General features: G+C 41.0%; 2 pseudogenes; one reads left to right on the forward strand and one right to left on the reverse strand.

The window, feature by feature from the left end:
* Window positions 1-1,321: 1,321 nt before the first annotated feature.
* LOC125547109 (protein FAR1-RELATED SEQUENCE 9-like) lies at window positions 1,322-3,996 on the reverse strand (annotated as a pseudogene).
* A 13,683-nt stretch (window positions 3,997-17,679) lies between these two features.
* Window positions 17,680-18,229, forward strand: LOC147981025 (organellar oligopeptidase A, chloroplastic/mitochondrial pseudogene; annotated as a pseudogene).
* Window positions 18,230-22,392: the final 4,163 nt, after the last annotated feature.

Below are 22,392 nucleotides of genomic sequence, written 5' to 3' on the forward strand. Positions count from 1 at the left end.
CTCCCTCCTTTTTCCATGACAGATTTGATTGTGGCATCTTTGCTATTCTATACTTGGAGAATTTAACTGCCAGGGGGATGAAGCCATTCAATACAGTACGACTCGGACTCATTTATTTTTATTTTTCTTCTTTTGCAACCTATGAAACACTAGTAGTAAATAAATTATAGCAGTCAACTACTATCATATATTTCTGAAATTTTATGTTATTACCCACCTTTTTTTCATCCCCTGCTAGTAGTGTCTCACAATGTGTTTTTTCTCTTGTTGTGTATGCTCAGGATTCAAACTCATTGCTCAATGTCCGGAAGTACATTGCGGCGAAGCTTTTCAAGCACCCTCAAAACACCCTCAACTCAGAGGACGAGCTTCAAGCTTTGCTGAAAAACTCATAGATTGATGCCAACCGCAACAAGACATCTCTAGTAGTTTAGACCTTTTTTTGTAGTGCATGTGTGTGCGACATGTTTGTAACCGAGCTCTCTAGTAGTATACGAAACTAAAGTGTTTCGGAAGTAGAATGTGTCATGCTCGGGCATGCCCCCTTTCTCCCTCATTTATGTATGCTGGAGACATGGTGTTTCACTACTGATCTTGTGTTTTTGCACACACATATATATAATGTAGACATGATTCCAATGGCAGTTGTTACCCTTTTCCTGAAATTGTGTTCTTTTTTCTGCACACTGGTGTTGTATTCGAGCCATTTGTTGCATTTAGAAATCTTTTACTAGAAAAATGTCGAAATTTGCTATAATGATCGTCATCTCCGTAACATTTTTTGTTACTTACACTAGAAAAATGATGAACTGAAGGCATTTTCTCATCACAACATCATGTCCCTGCAACATAAATACATCTTATAACATCACCAAAATGAAAAGTGCTCATGTTCCTGTAACATGAATACATCATGTAACATAACCAAAACGAAAAAGTGCCCTTCCTGTGAAGATCATGTTTTCATGTAACAGGAATACATCATATTTTTTTCCAACCTGTGAGACCACACAAGCTTTTTTTCCTGCAATATGGATTAATATGGGATGTATATGCATAGAAACAGTGAGGTTGTATGTCCGAAACCTAGGCAACTACATGGAGCAAACATAACACAGGTTGCAAATTGAAATTATAGCTTGTACATCATCATTTTTGCAAAAAATAAGTTACTAATGTAGCTCAAACACAGGGAGCAAGCACATCTTGCTTAGGAGATGAAACAAAACACCCAAAGCTGGCTGATGGGGGATCTTCTCCCAAATGAAAAACATTTTTTTCTTAGGAGGATTTTCCTCCCTGTTTCTCTCATCTTTTCTTTCTAGAGCTTCAGCTGCGTTGCTTGGGAAATGTTTCGGTCACTTGCCATCACGGCTCTCATGTATTGACAAGCTGGGACTGCATGTCCAACCTCAGAGCAGAACTGGCATTTAGGGGGTGCTGCCGCCGCCTCCGTTGCAGCTTTTAGCGTCCCACATGTCTGAATATTATGTCCTTCTTCATGGCAGTACTTGCAGCGGGCAATCCTTTTTCCAGCTCTTGGCTTTACTGTTGCCGTCGGCTTCTTCTTTTGTTGCTTCGCCTTCTTTTTTTGCTCATCGTCTCGCTGCTCTACCCGTGTTTTCTTTCTCTTCTCTCTTTCAGTTGCCCGACCTTTCTTAGGGACACGAGCTGGGTTTTGTAGCATCTCTGAGCTTTGAGCCTGTGGTAGGTTGTCATTCAATGTTCCCGTTGCGGCAGTGGGTGGTGTTGGGGGTTCACTCTGTTGCGTTGCTTGTTGCCCTGACAGCGCTCCTCTCTTTGCCGCTGCTATGGCAGGCTCAAGAACTGTTATTGCTTCATCTAATATCTTGTAGGCATCATCGTTGCAACATGCATTAGAGGCGAGCCATGTCAACCTTCGACACAAGGAGTTGTATTTCAATGTGTTCGTTGAGGGGTGCCCGAAGTCCAGCAATCGGCCAGTCCTGCCCATGCTTGTTGTGGCTGCTTCAGACCACCTCTCCAACAAGTATTGTTGCGGAATTTCTTGAACATTCAGATGCACCATTGCCCTTATTATATGTGCGCAAATCAGGCCATTCATCTCAAAGTAGTGGCAACTACATTCAAACAACCCTTCATCCATCATAATATGCACATAATAGAGTTTTGGGTTCTCACAGGAGCTTGCCTTTAGCTCAAACAGCAGGCCTTGCCCTCGATACTCAGCGTCTTGGTTGATAACGAAGCCGATAGACGTGATCACCTGCTTCTGGAACTTGCCAAAGACGCTACGGGTGTAGTAAGCAGCAGCTTGGCGCTCAATGTTGTACCTGCAACATCACAAGAAATAGGTCACAAACCACATCACACAGAAACTTGGCCCAACAACAATTTTTTTCTTTTTTTGGTAAAGCGCAAAAGTGTGTGTACCGAGAGTATAGTGGCGGAGCTGTTGTTTCACCAGTGAATCCAGCATTGTCTTCACGATCAAGCATAGTTTCTTGGCACATTTCGTATTGCTGGACAAACCTCCAAACGGAATCAGCCGGACGAATTAGTGTCTTGAAATATGAGTTAAGCCCCTCAGACCTGCCCGTTGTGCTTGTGAACGGGAAGAATTTGTTCTTGAAGTACGCTGGAGCCCACATGTGCCTTGTTCGCCACATGTTCTTTAGGTGTTTGTTCTCAGCCACTTCAAAACAATGCAACATGTGTTGCCATGTTTCTTCAAACTCCTCAATGGTTTCTGATTGATTGATACAAGTGTAGAACACATCTGCAAACGGTTCATCTCTTCTCAACAGCCTCCCCAACTTGGTACGTGCATTGCTAAACACATGAAACTTGCAACACCTATGGCAGGTGTTTGGCAACACATCCTCAATAGCTGTTGCCATCGCTTTGTCCTGGTCGGTCATGATGTTTGTGGGATGCTCGTTATCCATGGCAACCATCCACTGTTGGAAGACCCACTTAAATGTTTCAATACTTTCATCCGGCAACAAGGCACACCCGAGTGCAATGGTCTAGAGATGGTTGTTGACCCCAACTATAGGAGCAAATTGCATATTGTATCTATTGGTGCAGAAGGTTGTATCGAAGAACACACAATCTTTATATTTCGGGTAGAGCGCCCTTGTTCTCCCATCAACCCAAAACAAGGCAGTCACGGAGTTTATTGCAGGATCCTTTTGTTTCGCATAGAAAAACTCTAGATTCTCAGCTTTCCTCCTCTCAAAGTACTCGACTGTCTCGGAATGTTAGCCCTCTCCGGAGCTTTGCACGTTCATTCGAAACATCTCTCTTCACATATGGGAGTATCCTGGTGTCACCTCCATGGACCCTGCCGAGGACACCCATGCAATCTGAATTTGATAGGTTCACATCATGCAACATCAACAAGAGCTGGTAATCCTCGGCAGGTATGCTGCGGTGCGACTGGTAGTACCTAACACGCTCTGGCTGTTCCAGCAATGGATGTGTATGCTCCGCAACAAAACAAGTCACTGTCCATCTCTCCTCTCTCAGCCCAACAATCATGTGCGCCTTACAATCATGGCGGAGCAGCCTGTTCTTTTGACGTTTTCTTGTCACATCCATTCCTTCACTAGGCTGCCTACTGGAGTTGCTTTTTCCTGTTGCAATGCTCTCCAATGTGCTACTCGTTTCCGTTTTATCGGGCTTTCTGGCATGCACACACCCAAAGACCCTCTTGATCAATATTTGATCCTCTTTCTTCTGGCCTCTCTTCTGGCTGAATTTTGAGGAAGATATATGTGTCCCGAACCCCAACTTGAAGGCATAGTCATTGCAGAATTTCTGAGCATCCTCAAGTGTGTCAAATACCATGCCAACATAGGGTGGCAGTGGCTGTGATGAAACATCTCCATCATCTGAATCATCTTTGATTGCATCTTCAGCAAACAACAACGCGTCTGAATCCTCACCACCACAAACAGAAAAATTGCCTTGGACATAGCTCCCTTCCCCTTCATTCCCATGATCCTGCATCAGAGTTGTTGCGCAACAGTCATTTTCATCTCTCCATGGAATCAGCAAAAAAAATCATGTTTCAGAAATTCAGGCACCACACAGAAACATGCAACATAATCAAACCGACAGAATTTCTACATGTGCAAGGGGTCCCATGAACATGCAACATCCACATTCAAATCACACAGTTGGAGCAGGGCATTAACAGAAACATGAAAACATACACAATGCAATGAAAGTGGAAGCATTAACAAGTTTCATAAAATTAAGAGCAAGTGGCAACTAAACAATGAAACTAGAGGCATAAGCCAATGCAACTAAATTTTTCTGAGTCTCATGTGTGCATAGATACAAACAGGTAGGACATGTTGAATAGAGTTAATGTTTCAAGAAATATGGAGGCTTATGTGCAACTAAAATTTGGGAGGCTCATTCCTCTGTTTTTTCACACAAGTGTTCATGTTTTTTAGAGTGGAACAGAGCTAGTGTTTCAGAAACAGGATCTCACCGAAGATTGTTGATGGGATCTGCTCGATCGAGCTTCAGGAAACACCACCAGGGGATTTGCGAACCAAGTCGAAGATCCAGCCCGCGGCGGAAGCCCCCCGGCGGCGCTTGGAGCTGACAAAGATGGCCGCGTCCGTTCTGCAAGCGGTCCTCGGTAAGCTAGATTTGCGTCCGATCCCACCATCTGGCGCGCGATGTGGTGCGCCATGGAGGTCCCCCACGCCGGCGGCGCCTGATTTTGCGGTGGTTTGGGGGCGGCGCCACACTGGGCGCAGGTCGGTCGGGGCCGGGACAGAGCCTTTGTTTCTGCAACTGGACCATTGTTTCAGGAATTAATGAGTGGAGGGGAGGCGACCGAGCCGCGTGCCAGGAGATCGATCGGACGGTTGCGCGCGCCTACATCGAACGGCCATCCAGGTGGCGGACATATCGCGCGGATCGGCCGGTGGACGCGTAGCAGCGCCCATTATATCTTCGTCAAATATGTAAAAATCCTTCCTTGCCTAGTTAAAAAATAATTCAACAATATTCATTTTTCTATTATGTTCACAACAATACTTTGTGAAAGAAGTGCTATTTATATATTCTTGATTGCCCTCAAAAATTTTGGGCACTCTTTCCTATCCAAATCATTACCTCATGACAAAATTCAGCTCCATTTGCCCAGTAAATCTTCCTCGGTAAATTTTCAAAGTTTTTTTCCACCTAGAAGCATTGTGAAGGAAGTATCATTTTTATATATCCAAATGACATGAAATTTATACAGTTTCTTCATATGACCAAATTATCACCCTCCTCCAAATTGCAGCTCAGTCAAATCATCTATGTGAGCCCAGGTTTCATTTATATTTTATGGCCAGATTGGCACATTGCAAAGCAAGTGTTATCCAGATCCCTCCTATTACCCTCAAACTTTTTGGGCACTCTTCCATACCCAAATCATTGCCACATGATAATATTCAGCTCCATTTCCCTGGTAAATCTTTCTCAGGAAATTTCCAAAGTTTTTATCTCAAGAGAAGCTTTGTGAAGTAAGTACTAGCTAGGCTTACCCAAATGATCTGAAAATTTATCAGGGCATGACCATACCTATGTAACTTACCTACACCAAATTTGAGCTCATTTAATTTATCCAATTTCTCTCGCTAATTTTCCCAAGTTTCTGTCCAGGGAATAGCATTGTGAAGGAAGTACCACTTTGGCATGTCCAAATGGTATCAATTTTCCATAGTGCTTTCCTATGCCCAAATAACCACCCCCCACCAAATTTCAGCTCAATCCATTCATTATTTTGAGCCCAGCTTCAACATTCATATTTCTGTCCAGTGTGGTACTTTGCAAAGCAAGTACCACCTAGGCTCCTCCTTTTGAGCTAAATTTTTTTGAAGACAGTCTTCTTAGTAGATGATCATCCTCAGCCAAAACTCGTGCCCATTGGCCACGTGCATTTCCCGTATCGCTAATCAAACACTTGGCTGCTAATTCATGTTTGAGCATAGTTCGGTCTCCTCATGAAAATCTTATGTTGTAATTTTCTTCCTAGCACCTTCCTGGGAAGTACCCAACCCCCTAGAGATGCCTAGGCCGCCCAGAACACATGGCAACGCCACGGTCACGCGGTGACCACGCGGCGGGCATGCGAGTTTACGCGCTCTGGAGTTGGGGCCCTCGTCCACCATCCAAACCTCGATGTATCGCCATCAAACCATGTATTTCTGATTAAATAGATACTTATATACCTAGAAATGATTTTTATAAAAAATAAAGAGCAAACTATAAGGTAGATGCAGTTCAAAATTGACCCGCTTCCTGCTGAATCGGCAAAAATTTGTCTTTTTCACAAGTGGTGGATCAAAACTTTTGACACCCAACCATTTTGTCAATTATGCATTAAATATGGCCTAATATTTTAGAAAAATTATTTGGTCCAATTTTGCAACAAATATATGGTAGCTCCTTCACAAAAAAAACTCATTTTGAGCATTCAAAAAATGGAAAATAAATTTTTCGTGCAAAGAAACTGAAAACTCCCTTAGTCAACATTGTTTGGAATTCCAAGATGCACCATTGTGCATAATATGAGATCATTTGAAAAAACCATGCCATGAATGTGGCCATAAGATTGATCATTTAGCTTGAAAACCCTGAATCTTCGCGCATGATAGCTCATTTCCGAGAATACTTTTTTAAAATAATTACCGTATTGCAAGTTTAATATTTTTCCTGGAAACTTGTTCACATATAATGACACAATGCGAAGGTTTTCCAATTTTTTGATTTTTTTTGAATTTTTATGCCCGTTTCGAAATGCGATCAAAATGGCGGGTTTGACCGTTCCTAGCTAGTGGTTGAATCTTGGAAAACTTTTGATGTTTCTATGATTAAATAAATACTTATGTACCTAGAAATGATTTTTTGAAAAAATAAAGAGCAAACTATGAGGCAACAGCAGTTTAAATTTGACACGCTTCCTACTGAATCGGCGGGAATTTGTCTTTTTCACCAGAGGTGGATCAAACCTTTTGACACCCAACCATTTTGTCAATTTTGCATTAAATATGGCCTAGTATTTTATAAAATTGAGTTGGTCCAATTTTGCAACAAATATATGGTAGGTTCTTCACACAAAGAACTCATTTCGGGCACTCGGAAAATGGAAAATGAATTTTCCGTGCAAAGAAAATAAAAACTCCCTTAGTCAACATTGTTTGGAATTCCAATATGCATCCTTGTGCACAATATGGGATCATTTGAACAAACTATGCCATGAATATGGCCATAAGATTGATCATTTGGCTTGAAAGCCACGAATCTTCACGCATGATAGCTCATTTCTGATAACACTTTTTTAAAATAATTTCCGTATTACAAGTTTAATATTTTTCCTGGAAACTTGGTCACATATAATGACACAATGCGAAGATTTTCCAATTTTCTATTTTTTTTAATTTTTTATGCCCGTTTCAAAATGCGGTCAAAACGGCGGGCTTGGCCGTTCGTAGCTAGTGGTTGAATCTTGAATTTTTTTTATTTTTCTCTGATTAAATAGATACTTATGTACCTAGAAATGATTTTTGGAAAAAATAAAAAGCAAACTATGAGGCAGCTGGAGTTCAAATTTGACCCAGTTCCTGCTGAATCGGCGGGAATTTGTCTTTTTCACCAGAGGTGGATCAAAACTTTTGACACCCAACCATTTTGTCAATTATGCATTAAATATAGCCTAGTATTTTAGAAAATTGATTTGGTCCAATTTTGCAACAAATATATGATAGGTCGTTCACAAAAAAAACTCAGTTCGGGCACTCGGAAAATGGAAAATGAATTTTCCGTGCAAAGAAAATAAAAACTCCCTTAGGCAACATTGTTTGGAATTCCAATATGCACCCTTGTGCAAAGTATGAGATCATTTGAACAAACTATGCCATGAATGTGGCCATAAGATTGATCATTTGGCTTGAAAGCCATGAATCTTCACGCATGATAGCTCATTTCTGAGAACACTTTTTTATAATAATTATCGTATTACAACTTTATTATTTTTCCTGGAAACTTGGTCACATATAATGACACAAATGCGAAGGTTTTCTGATTTTTTGATTTTTTTTGAATTTTTTATTCCCGTTTCAAAATGCAGTCAAAACAGCGGGCTTGACCGTTCCTAGCTAGTGGTTGAATCATGAATTTTTTATGTTTCTCTGATTAAATAGATACTTATGTACCTAGAAATGATTTTTAGAAAAAAAATAAAGAGCAAACTATGAGGCAGCTGCAGTTCAAATTTGACCCGGTTGCTACTGAATCGGTGGGAATTTGTCTTTCTCACCAGAGGTGGATCAAAACTTTTGACACCCAACCATTTTGTCAATTGTGTATTAAATATGGCCTAGTATTTTATAAAATTGATTTGGTCCAATTTTGCAACAAATATATGGTAGGTCCTTCACAAAAAAACTCATTTCGGGCACTCAGAAAATGGAAAATGAATTTTCTGTGCAAAAAAAATGAAAACTCCCTTAGGCAACATTGTTTGGAATTCCAAGATGCACCCTTGTGCACAATATAAGATCATTTGAACAAACTATGTCATGAATGTGGCCATAGGATTGATCATTTGGCTTGAAAGCCACGAATCTTCACGCATGATAGCTCATTTCCGAGAACACTTTTTTAAAGAAGTTATCGTATTACAAGTTTATTATTTTTACCAGTAAGTTGGCCACATATAACGACACAATGCGAAGATTTTTCAATTTTTTGATTTTTTTTGAATTTTTCATGTCCGTTTCAAAATGCGGTCAAAACGGCGGGCATGACCGTTCCTAGCTAGTGGTTGAATCTTGAGAAACTTTTGGTGTTTCTCTGATTAAATAGTTACTTTTGAACCTAAAAATGAATTTTGGAAAAAAATAAATAACAAACTATGAGGCAGCTATAGTTCAAATTTGAACTGTTTCCTGCTGAATCGTCGGAAATTTGTCTTTTTTCACGAGAGGTGGATAAAAACTTTTCACACCCAACCATTTGGTCAATTGTGCATAAAATTTGGTCTAATGATTTCTAAAAATGATGTGGTGCCATTTTGCAACAAATATTTGGTAGGTTTTTCACAAAAAAGAACAATTATTGTTACTCAAAAAATAGAAAATACTTTTCTTGTGAAAAGAACTTATTTTTAATCAATTACGACCAATTTGAATGGTCATGACATCTTCAAAATGTATACTGCATTCTGATTGGTTCATAGGCATCTCACGCGGATCATGGGTCAGACACCGTCGGATACTCCCGGATCCGACGACAGCCCTTGTCCCTCTCACACTCTCACCCCTCGTGGCCTCTTCCCTCCCACCCCCTTGGCCAAACTCCAAACCCTAGCGTCCCTCACGCCCCACCCGTGCATCCTTGCCTCCGCACGCCGCCACCCACCCACCGCCTCGTCCCTCCCACAGCTCGCTGATGTCTACTACACAACCTTCTTCTTGTAGACGTTGTTGGGCCTCCAAGTGCAGAGGTTTGTAGGACAATAGCAAATTTCCCTCAAGTGGATGACCTAAGGTTTATCAATCCGTAGGAGGCGTAGGATGAAGATGGTCTCTCTCAAGCAACCCTGCAACCAAATAACAAAGAGTCTCTTGTGTCCCCAACACACCCAATACAATGGTAAATTGTATAGGTGCACTAGTTCGGTGAAGAGATGGTGATACAAGTGGTATATGGATGGTAGATAAAGGTTTTTGTAATCTGAAAATATAAAAACAACAAGGTAACTAATGATAAAAGTGAGCACAAATGGTATTGCAATGCGTTGAAACAAGGCCTAGGGTTCATACTTTCACTAGTGCAAGTTCCCTCAACAATAATAACATACTTGGATCACATAACTATCCCTCAACATGCAACAAAGAGTCACTCCAAAGTCACTAATAGCGGAGAACAAACGAAGAGATTATGGTAGGGTACGAAACCACCTCAAAGTTATTCTTTCCAATCAATCCGTTGGGCTATTCCTATAAGTGTCACAAACAACCCTAGAGTTCGTACTAGAATAACACCTTAAGATACAAATCAACCAAAACCCTAATGTCACCTAGATACTCCAATGTCACCTCAAGTATCCGTGGGTATGATTATACGATATGCATCACACAATCTCAGATTCATCTATTCAACCAACACATAGAACCTCAAAGAGTGCCCCAAAGTTTTTACCGGAGAATCACGATGAAAACGTGTGCCAACCCCTATGCATAGGTTCATGGGCGGAACCCGCAAGTTGATCACCAAACATACATCAAGTGAATCATGTGATATCCCATTGTCACCACAGATACGCACGACAAGACATACATCAAGTGTTCTCAAATCTTTAAAGACTCAATCCGATAAGATAACTTCAAAGGGGAAACTCAATCGATTACAAGAGAGTAGAGGGGGAAGAAACATCATAGGATCCAAATATAATAGCAAAGCTCGCGATACATCAAGATCGTATCATATCAAGAACACGAGAGAGAGAGAGATCAAACACATAGCTACTGGTACATACCCTCATCCCCGAGGGAGAACTACTCCCTCCTCGTCATGGAGAGCACTAGGATGATGAAGATGGCCACCGGAGAGGGATTCCCCCCTCCGGCAGGGTGTCGGAACGGGTCTAGATTGGTTTTCGATGGCTACAGAGGCTTCTGGCGGTGGAACTCCCGATCTATTTGTGCTCCCTGGTCGTTTTAGGGTATATGGAGAGATATAGGCGAAAGAAGTACGTCAGGGGAGCCACAAGGGGCCCATGAGGGTGGAGGGCGCGCCCAGGGGGGCGCCCCCTGCCTCGTGGCTTCCTCGTTGCTTACCTTACATGGACTCCAAGTCTCCTGGGTTGCTTTCCTTCCAAAAATAAGTTTTGTGAAGTTTCAGGTCAATTGGACTCCGTTTGATTTTCCTTTTCTGTGATACTCTAAAACAAGGAAAAATCAGAAACTGGCACTGGGCTCTAGGTTAATAGGTTAGTCCCAAAAATCATATAAAATAGCATATAAATGCATATAAAACATCCAAGGTTGATAATATAATAGCATGGAACAATCAAAAATTATAGATACGTTGGAGACGTATCAGCATCCCCAAGCTTAATTCCTGCTCGTCCTCGAGTAGGTAAATGATAAAACCGAATTTTTGATGTGGAATGCTACCTAACATATTTATCCATGTAGTTCTCTTTATTGTGGCAAGAATATTCAGATCCATAAGATTCAAGACAAAAGTTTAATATTGACATAAAAATAATAGTACTTCAAGCATACTAATTAAGCAATTATGTCTTCTCAAAATAACATGGCCAAAGAAAGTTATCCCTACAAAATCATATAGTCTGGCTATGCTCTATCTTCACCACACAAAATATTTAAATCATGCACAACCCCGATGACAAGCCAAGCAATTGTTTCATACTTTTGGTGTTCTCAAACCTTTTCAATCTTCACGCAATACATGAGCGTGAGCCATGGATATAACACTATAAGTGGAATAGAATGATGGTTATGGGGAAGACAAAAATGGAGAAGATAGTCTCACATCAACTAGGCGTATCAACGGGCTATGGAGATGCCCATCAATAGATATCATGTGAGTGAGTAGGGATTGCCATGCAACGGATGCACTAGAGCTATAAGTGTATGAAAGATCAACAAAAGAAACTAGTGGGTGTGCATCCAACTTGCTTGCTCACGAAGACCTAGGGCATTTTGAGGAAGTCCATCATTGGAATATACAAGCCAAGTTCTATAATGAAAGATTCCCACTAGTATATGAAAGTGACAACATAGGAGACTCTCTATCATGAAGATCATGGTGCTACTTTGAAGTACAGTGTGGTAAAAGGATAGTAGCATTGCCCCTTCTCTCTTTTTCTCTCATTTTTTTATTTTTTTATTTGGGCCTTTTCTCCTTTTTTATGGCCTCTTTTCTCTTCTCTTTTTTTGGGCTTCTTTAGCCTCTTTTATTTATTTATTTTCGCCCGGAGTCTCATCCCGACTTGTGAGGGAATCATAGTCTCCATCATCCTTTCCTAATTGGGACAATGCTCTAATAATGATGGTCATCACACTTTTATTTACTTATTACAACTCAAGAATTACAACTCGATACTTAGAACAAGATATGACTATATGAATGCCTCCGGCGGTGTACCGGGATGTGCAATGACTCAAGAGTGACATGTATGGAAGAATTATGAATGGTGGCTTTGCCACAAACATGATGTCAACTACATGATCATGCTAAGCAATATGACAATGATGGAGTGTGTCATAATAAACGGAACGGTGGAAAGTTGCATGGCAATATATCTCGGAATGGCTATGGAGATGCCATAATAGGTAGGTATGGTGGCTGTTTTGAGGAAGGTATATTGTGGGTTTATGGTACCGGCGAAAGTTGCGCGGTACTAGAGAGGCTAGCAATGGTGGAAGGGTGAGAGTGCGTATAATCCATGGACTCAACATTAGTCATAAAGAACTCACATACTTATTGCAAAAATCTATTAGTTATCGAAACAAAGTACTACACGCATGCTCCTAGGGGGATAGATTGGTAGGAAAAGACCATCGCTCGTCCCCGACCGCCACTCATAAGGAAGACAATCAATAAATAAATTATGCTCCGACGTCATCACATAACGGTTCACCATACGTGCATGCTATGGGAATCACAAACTTCAACACAAGCATTTCTCAAATTCACAACTACTCAACTAGCACGACTCTAATATCACCATCTCCATATCTCAAAACAATTATCAAGTATCAAACTTCTCTTAGTATTCAATGCACTCTATATGAAAGTTTTTATTATACCCCTCTTGGATGCCCATCATATTAGGACTAAATTCATAACCAAAGAAAATTACCATGCTGTTTAGGACTCTCAAAATAATGTAAGTGAAGCATGAGAGTTCATCTATTTCTACAAAATAAATCCATCGCCGTGCTCTAAAAAGATATAAGTGAAGCACTAGAGCAAATGACAAACTACTCCAAAAGATATAAGTGAAGACCAGTGAGTAGTCGAATAATTATGCAACTATGTGAAGACTCTCTAACATTAAATAATTTCAGATATTGGTATTTTATTAAAACAGCAAGCAAAACTAAATAAAATAAAATGACGCTCCAAGCAAAACACATATCATGTGGCGAATAAAAATATAGCTCCAAGTAAAGTTACCGATGAACGAAGACGAAAGAGGGGATGCCTTCCGGGGCATCCCCAAGCTTAGGCTCTTGGTTGTCCTTGAATATTACCTTGGGGTGCCTTGGGCATACCCAAGCTTAGGCTCTTTCCACTCCTTATTCCATAGTCCATCGAATCTTTACCCAAAACTTGAAAACTTCACAACACAAAACTTAACAGAAAACTCGTAAGCTCCGTTAGCGAAAGAAAACAAAACACCACTTCAAGGTACTGTAATGAACTCATTCTTCATTTATACTGGTGTTAAACCTACTGTATTCCAACTTCTCTATGGTTTATAAACTCTTTTACTAGCCATAGATTCATTAAAATAAGCAAACAACACACGAAAAACAGAATCTGTCAAAAACAGAACAGTCTGTAGTAATCTATAACTAACGCAAACTTATGGAACCCCAAAAATTCAAAACTAAATTGCTGGATGTGAGTAATTTATCTATTAATCATATTCAAAAATAATTAACTAAATATCACTTTCCAAATAAAAATGGCAGCAGTTCTGGCGAGCGCTAAAGTTTCTGTTTTTTACAGCAAGATCGACAAGACTTTCCCCAAGTATTCCCAACGGTTCTACTTGGCACAAACACTAATTAAAACAAAAAAACTCAATTATAAAACAGGCTAGATAAATTATTTATTACTAAACAGGAACAAAAAGTAAGGAACAAAAATAAAATTGGGTTGCCTCCCAACAAGCGCTATCGTTTAACACCCCTAGCTAGGCATGATGATTTCAATGATGCTCACATAAAGGATAAGAATTGAAACATAAAGAGAGCATCATGAATAATATGACTAGCACATTTAAGTCTAACCCACTTCCTATGCATAGGGATTTCGTGAGCAAACAACTTGTGGGAACAAGAATCAACTTGCATAGGAAGGTAAAACAAGCATAACTTTAAAACTTTAAGCACATAGAGAGGAAGCTTGATATTATTGCAATTCCTACAAGCATATGTTCCTCCCTCATAATAATTTTCAGTAGAATCATGAAGGAATTCAACAATATAACCAGCACCTAAAGCATTCTTTTCATGATCTACAAGCATAGAATTTTTATTACTCTCCACATAAGCAAAATTCTTCTCATTCAGAATAGTGGGAGTATCATAAGAAACTCGAATACTATAAATTGTTTCCACATTAAAAGAGTAATGTTCAGAAAAGGGGTAACCATAATCATGACAAGTTTTATAAATATAATCACTACCTTTTATAGCATAAGTATCATCACAATAACCATCATAAGTAGGAGGCATGCTATCATCATTATAAATTTGCATATCAAAACTTGGGAGACTACAAATATCATCTTCATTAAACATAGCATCCCCAAGCTTGGGACAAACATTAATTGCAGCAAATATATTCTCAAAAATATCATCTTCATCAAACATAGCATCCCCAAGCTTGGGCCTTTTCATATCATAAGCACAATCACTCTCATAATTAATAGTATGGATAGCACCAATAGTATAGCAATTATCATATTCTTCCAAGCAAGTGCCAAAAAGATTTTCAAGATCATAAGAAGTATCATTATTTTCCACAATTATATTTTCATGAGGCACAATAGTAATAGGAGCAACATTATTTGGGAGAGATATATTTTTACCTCTCTTCCTTTTTCTTTTCTTCTTTTTCACCACATCATGTGTGGGTTCAATCCTGTTTTTGGAACTCCTTATTAATGAGATTGGTGGAATAGGAAGCTCCTCCTCGTTGCCTGATTCATCATAAGAAATAATAGGAGGGTATTGGGAAGTCTCTTCCCTTTCATTAGTATTCTCTTCATCTTCTATTTGTTTTATTTTATTTATGTAGTTGGCAATATAAGGATTTTCAATACAATTCACCGCACAATACATATAAATTTCCTCTAGATCAAAATGAAGAACTCTATCAAGGGAAAATTTTGGAATATAGTTAGTTATACGTTTCATTTCTTTGTAACCCATAAGCAAACTAAGTTCATTATGATGTGCAAGAGAAATCAAGTCATCACAATTTTTGGAAACGATTAGATCATGAAACAATTTGCATCGGATGGTTAAATGGCCACGTTCATTGCAAAGCTCACAAGTATGGCCAAGAAAATTTAAATTTTCAGCACAATCATCTAGCCTTTCTTGCAACAATTTAGTTTCTAAGTACTTATGCCTCTTGCAATATCTATCTTCCCTATTTGGTGTGTACTTACAAACCCAATGCACTCCACAAAAATTGACATGTTTATAGGAGACATTTTCATCATAACTAGTGCAATCATCATTAGTACCATGGATATTCAAGGAGTTCATACTAATAACATTGCAATCATGCTCATCATTCAAAGATTTAGTGCCAAACATTTTAATGCATTTTTCTTCTAACACTTTGGCACAATTTTCCTTTCCATCATACTCACGAAAGATATTAAAAAGATGAAGCATATGAGGCAAACTCAATTCCATATTTTTTGTAGTTTTCTTTTATAAACTAAACTAGTGCTAAAACAAGAAACAAAAAGATTTGACTACAAGATATACCTTCAAGCGCTAACCTCCCCAGCAACGGCGCCAGAAAAGAGCTTGATGTCTACTACACAACCTTCTTCTTGTAGACGTTGTTGGGCCTCCAAGTGCAGAGGTTTGTAGGACAGTAGCAAATTTCCCTCAAGTGGATGACCTAAGGTTTATCAATCCATGGGAGGCGTAGGATGAAGATGGTCTCTCTCAAGCAACCCTGCAACCAAATAACAAAGAGTCTCTTGTGTCCCCAACACACCCAATACAATGGTAAATTGTATAGGTGCACTAGTTCGGCGAAGAGATGGTGATACAAGTGGTATATGGATGGTAGATAAAGGTTTTTGTAATCTGAAAATATAAAAACAGCAAGGTAACTAATGATAAAAGTGAGCACAAATGGTATTGCAATGCGTTGAAACAAGGCCTAGGGTTCATACTTTCACTAGTGCAAGTTCCCTCAACAATAATAACATACTTGGATCACATAAATATCCCTCAACATGCAACAAAGAGTCATTCCAAAGTCACTAATAGCGGAGAACAAACGAAGAGATTATGATAGGGTACGAAACCACCTCAAAGTTATTCTTTCCAATCAATCCGTTGGGCTATTCCTATAAGTGTCACAAATAACCCTAGAGTTCGTACTAGAATAACACTTTAAGATACAAATCAACCAAAACCCTAATGTCACCTAGATACTCCAATGTCACCTCAAGTATCCGTGGGTATGATTATACGATATGCATCACACAGTCTTAGATTCATCTATTCAACCAACACATAGAACCTCAAAGAGTGCCCCAAAGTTTCTACCGGAGAATCATGACGAAAACGTGTGCCAAACCCTATGCATAGGTTCATGGGCGGAACCCGCAAGTTGATCACCAAAACATACATCAAGTGAATCACGTGATATCCCATTATCACCACAAATACGCACGACAAGACATACATCAAGTGTTCTCAAATCTTTAAAGACTCAATCCGATAAGATAACTTCAAAGGGGAAACTCAATCTATTACAAGAGAGTAGAGGGGGAAGAAACATCATAGGATCCAAATATAATAGCAAAGCTCGTGATACATCAAGATCGCATCATCTCAAGAACACGAGAGAGAGAGAGATCAAACACATAGCTACTAGTACATACCCTCAGCCCCGAGGGAGAACTACTCCCTCCTTGTCATGGAGAGCACCGGGATGATGAAGATGGCCACCGGAGAGGGATTCCCCCCTCCGGAAGGGTGCCAGAACGGGTCTAGATTGGTTTTCGGTGGCTTTCGGAGGCTTCTGGCGGCGAAACTCCCGATCTATTGTGCTCCCTGATCGTTTTAGGGTATATGGAGATATATAGGCGGAAGAAGTACGTCAGGGGAGCCACGAGGGGCCCACGGGGGTCGAGGGCGCGCCCCCTGCCTCGTGGCTTCCTCGTTGCTTCCCTTACGTGGACTCCAAGTCTCCCGGGTTGCTTTCCTTCTAAAAATAAGTTCCGTGAAGTTTCAGGTTAATTGGACTCTGTTTGATTTTCCTTTTTTGCGATACTCTAAAACAAGGAAAAAAACAGAAACTGGCACTGGGCTCTAGGTTAATAGGTTAGTCCCAAAAATCATATAAAATAGCATATAAATGCATATAAAACATCCAAGGTTGATAATATAATAGTATGGAACAATCAAAAATTATAGATACGTTGGAGACGTATCACTCGCCACCGACGACCTCTCCTCTCCCATCTGCTTCCCTCCCACAGCAAGTGGAACGCCTCCTCCCCGATCCAACGCGCCGCCGTCTCCTCCCCGATCTAGATCCAACGCGTCGCCGCCTCCTCCCCGATCCAGATCGACACGCCGGCTCTCTCACCTTGCCGGTAGGTCCCTCTACCGTCGCCGCCCTCTCCTCCCCCTGACCCGGCGACCCTTCCTTCCGCCACCCCCGCCTGCTCTGCCTACTGCACCGCCGCCTCCGACGCCATGGCGGACGCCGACAGCAGCAGCAACCCGCTGCTCGCCGACTTCGACTTCCCGCCCTTCGACCGCGTCGAACCCGCGCATGTCCGTCCTGGGATCCGCGCACTCCTCGCCTGCCTCGTACGCCCTTATCCCCCTTCCCCTGATCCCCGTTCGTTCGCCCGCTCATCGCCCGTCCGGATCTGACCGTGTGTGGTTGTGGTTGCTCACAGGAGGGCAAGCTGGAGGAGCTCGAGAAGGGCGTGGAGCCGGCGTGGGAGTGCTTGGTCCACCCGCTCGAGCGCATCGTCGGCAGGCTTGACATCCTCTGGAACGTCGTCGACCACATCAAGGCCGTCAAGGACTCGCCCGACCTCCGCACAGCCGTCGAGGACGTCCAGGTAGTCTCTTCTTCTGTCAAGCTGCCCGTGATCTGCATGGACGAAGCAGCTGATTTGTTAGCGCATCATCAGATGTTGTCTTTGTATTTCTTCTTGCTCCATGAATTATCCAGCAATATGGTGCATAGATAGAAATTTCTCATAGATCCTGGTTTCGTGCTTGCACCTTTGGTCCGCATGGTTTTTGTGGGGATATGGTACCGGACTAGAGCGTAGAGGCTGATGATTTCTGGATGCATACAGATTGTGGATGCCATGTCTGAAACTGTTCAATTTTGGATGACTCAAACTGGCTCTAGCTAGCAATATCTCTCTCCATCTCTTTGTATGTGCGCGCATGTGCATCCATTGCATGTAAAATCACGTTTTCAAACTCTTCTACTATCGGATAGACTGACCTTGAATGCACCAACACATTGTGTCACTTTTCAATGCTCTGTCTAGTACTAGTTCCTAACTTCCTATACATATAGGAGTATTCTGCTTGCTTTGGTTGCCAAACCAAAAAACCATGGATGGGTGACGTCCGTCTGTCCTGGGTTACGTTAGCATACTAGTACAACAAATCTAGTCATAACAAGGTTAGTTCATCATATACTGCGCTTGATATAAATGTTTAGCTTCTATCAAAAAGTAATTTGGGAATAAATTCTTCCATCAGTTTAATATGATTTATGTTGATAGATTTGTCCAGAACTGTTGAAATTGTGATCAACACAGTATACTGTTGGGTTCTTACCCATAACATGAGGATATCTGTTTTTCAAATGTGGAAGCCATCATAACATCAGCTGGTCATAGTTATACGCATTGTTTAACTTTTTCTTCTTTGAATTTCACATTGCAGTTCTTTGTTGTAAGATAATGCACATGTATCAATACCAAATATGGAAAGCTTTAGTAAAAGATGTAAACATGCTCATCATATGCTATCTGATTCTGAGTTGATTTAGATTAGTTATGATTTTGTTATTCTGCTTTATGATTTACTCAATCACTATTGTTTCATGATGATCATGTAGTAATGCTCCTCTTCTTCCTCGACCACCTGAACCACCACGCCGGCGGGCTCCTGAAGCATCAACTTCAATAACGGTGACCATCCATTCCTCCATTCCTTGCTTGCAGCTAGCGTTTTAGTTCTCCTAGAGCTAGCTAGTTTAGTCTGCTACGGTTTGAGGGTGCTTTGGGTTTCAATTCACTGCAGCAGAAGCACCATTCTTTTGCCTTTTTCAGTTAGATGCCTTTGGATTGTTTGGCATCAGAACCTGTTCAAGGAGATTTGCTTTTGGTAGATGCAGAGTATAGATTAAGTAATCCATAAAATTCACCACATGAGTATACTACTTAATAGCCAATTTTCGTGGTCAAATTCAGCCCTGGATGCAAATGGACATCATGATTCTGTTATGCGCCGAGGTCGGTGGTCGAATTGAGGTGCCTCTGGACTGTAGTGTATTAGGTTGCCAGGAGTAGTAAAACTTAGTGTTGTATTGAGGATTGAGGGTGGCTGGGCTTATAAGTTAATCATCAGCGTGAATGCTTTGTTTGTCTGATCCTCACAAGTTAATGCTTCGCTCGTCTGGGTGTGTGATAATGCTATGTGTCTTGTGCAATCAGATTACATTTCTGTTTGTTATGGTAATATAAAAAATATTCGTGCTGTCAAAATTTTCACCGTGCGTGCCTTTCATTTCTTTAGTTTGATTGTTTCCCTTGTATTCAATATGCTTCTAGTGGCTGATCCTTCCATTTTTGTTGTGGCATCTTTATTTTCACATGTGTTGTGTGTTCTGGAAGATGGAAGAGGAAGAAAACCTATTTTTGTTGAACTAAATTTTATGTATTCTGTTTTGTTGTACGTATCATTTGATAGTTTTGTATAGGAACAAGTAATACTATTTTGTAGGGCTTTATGGCCTGTGATGTAAACATATTTAGTGCTGAAATATGAAATTATCTGCAAAATTTGTCGAAAAGGTGGATCATATGTATGAATATGTGAATGGGATGAAAAGAGTACTGGACCAACTCCAGGATTGAATTAATATTTGAATGTATAAAAAGGCCGAATGTAAACCAGAAATGGGCTACACAAAATTGTACATATATTCTTGAAAGGCCAAACGTGCATAAAAATTGATGGGCTGACCAGTTGGGCTTGGCCCATGTAGCAGACAAAAATTAACAGAAATAAATATACTAAATGGGTTGAATTAATGTGCTCGGCCCATATAGACACCTAATCAGACCGGGCTGAATCTTATCCACGTTAGCTTGCCACGCTGGATCCTACGTGGCTTGGGGAGGCTGCTAGTGACCAAAATTTTGGTCGAAGAACCAACAACCTTTTACATATCACAGAGAAGGTCGTTAATTTCAGTTACGACCGCCAGCTTTTGACCTTCTGTTTTTGGTCAAAAAAATGTCGCAAATGAAAAACAATGACCTTTCAATGACCAATAGTGGTGGTCGCAAGTTGACATATTTCTTGTAGTGGTTCTTGGAGCTGGATAGTGGCATGGGGTGGCAGGGAGGGGACCAGATCGAAGCAGAGGGGAGGGGGAGGATGGAGAGGGGTGCGGTCAAGGTGATGTATGGCTTGGTCTGACGTCTGGAGGAGATGGGTTTTTGTGGGTTCAGGCCGGTCCAACATGACGAACGTGTCCGGATCGCCCCAAACCCTCCCACATATTGACTGGGTTCGGAGGATGCTGGACAACATGGACATTTGGGCTCGAAATAAGGGGTCCGGTTGTGCAACATTTTTGGTACGAAACTTGTCTAGGTTGTCTGCCCAGATAAATGGGGAGTAGGGGCCTCATTGGTAAAGCCCGTATGTTTTCCACACTTCTATTGCAACGCTATGCTTTGCAAGCTTATCCATATTTTCCTTGTTTGAGTTTTGTTTGAACAATCATGGGGGAGAGTGTGCCCACCTGAATCAATTACTTAGAGGGGCCAGATCTAGTATGGCAGAATTACGCGGAGGGGGGGGGGTGCACTAAGGTGTGAGAAGAGGTAGTCGCGCCAGGACATGGTGGTTACGTTTAAAGAGGCCTCCCTAAATATATTGATCGGGAGACTAAAAGTCGGGTGCGATGTTCTGTGAGGTCATGAGAGGTGTTGTTTTTCATCTCGAAACACCTTAGCGTTCCTAGAGTCCCAAATTTTCCACGGTATGGTTAGGGTGACCGAGGGCCAAATGGTGTTATCAAGGCCTGGTGGGGTCACAGTTTCCCAAATGGAAGCAATGTCAGTGTATAGGAAAGCCAAGGGTTGTCCAGATAGCCGCAGGAGAGTGGTTGATTGATTTGTTTGTGAGAATGAAATAAGCCTACCATTTCCCTTCCTAGTGTGCAATCGGTAAGCTCTGGCTCAACCAAGCATGATCATGTTGTGATCATCGAAGCCTAACATCGTACCACACATGAAGGTATTGGTGTATATTTCTTCAAAAATGCTAATTGTCACTAACCACATTTATTTGGTTATCTTTCAATCATTTCGTGGGTCATTTAATGATGGTTGAGATATGATCAATGCAGGGTGATGATGTTAAGCTTGTTGTGTTTTTGTATTTTAACATGGCATAGTCTTGCTTTTGCTCTTTAGTTCATTGATATGGATCCTTACCCCTCGTATTTGAACATACCTTTAGCCATGCACATACATCTGCAATTGTCTTCCCCATAATTATGACTATATGGTGATCATAGACAATGTTGCGGTTCGGGGCCACAAAAAAAATCTTACAAAAGTATCCTTAATTTTGCCACCCCTTCTCAAATCCCTTTAGGGTTAATCCTTTATAACTTCCAACTAGTATACATGAATAAACATATTTAACACTTACTTAGGTCACATGTCCATTAACCCACTATCGCGCCTAGACTTGCCCGAACCTAGACCACAATGGATGAATGTGCCATGAATATGAGTGTTAAGAAAGACAAGTACAGACATGATCGACTATGCAAGGTCAATCATGCGTTGTTTGATAGGTACCGCATGATCAACTTTCCAAGGTTAACCTCACCTGCTTCTACTGGTATCGACGAGATCTACTAGAGAAAGTCACACCGACCTTTCATAGGTATCAATGAGATCGACTGTGTGAGGTCTCCTATCTAACAAGTACCGACAAGGTTGGTTAGGCAAGAATGGCCAGTCTGCCAAAGGACCCATCACCACCCAGCCAAGTTGGAGCTCTCAAGGAAGTGGAAAGCCCTAAGATGTAGAGGATATGCCGAAAATACCATACTAGGGTTTAAGATACTCATGAAATGGTGGTA

This window comes from Triticum urartu, chromosome 3A (assembly GCF_056163025.1).
Source record: "Triticum urartu cultivar PI428250 chromosome 3A, HENAU_Tu73, whole genome shotgun sequence".
Lineage (NCBI taxonomy): Eukaryota > Viridiplantae > Streptophyta > Magnoliopsida > Poales > Poaceae > Triticum > Triticum urartu.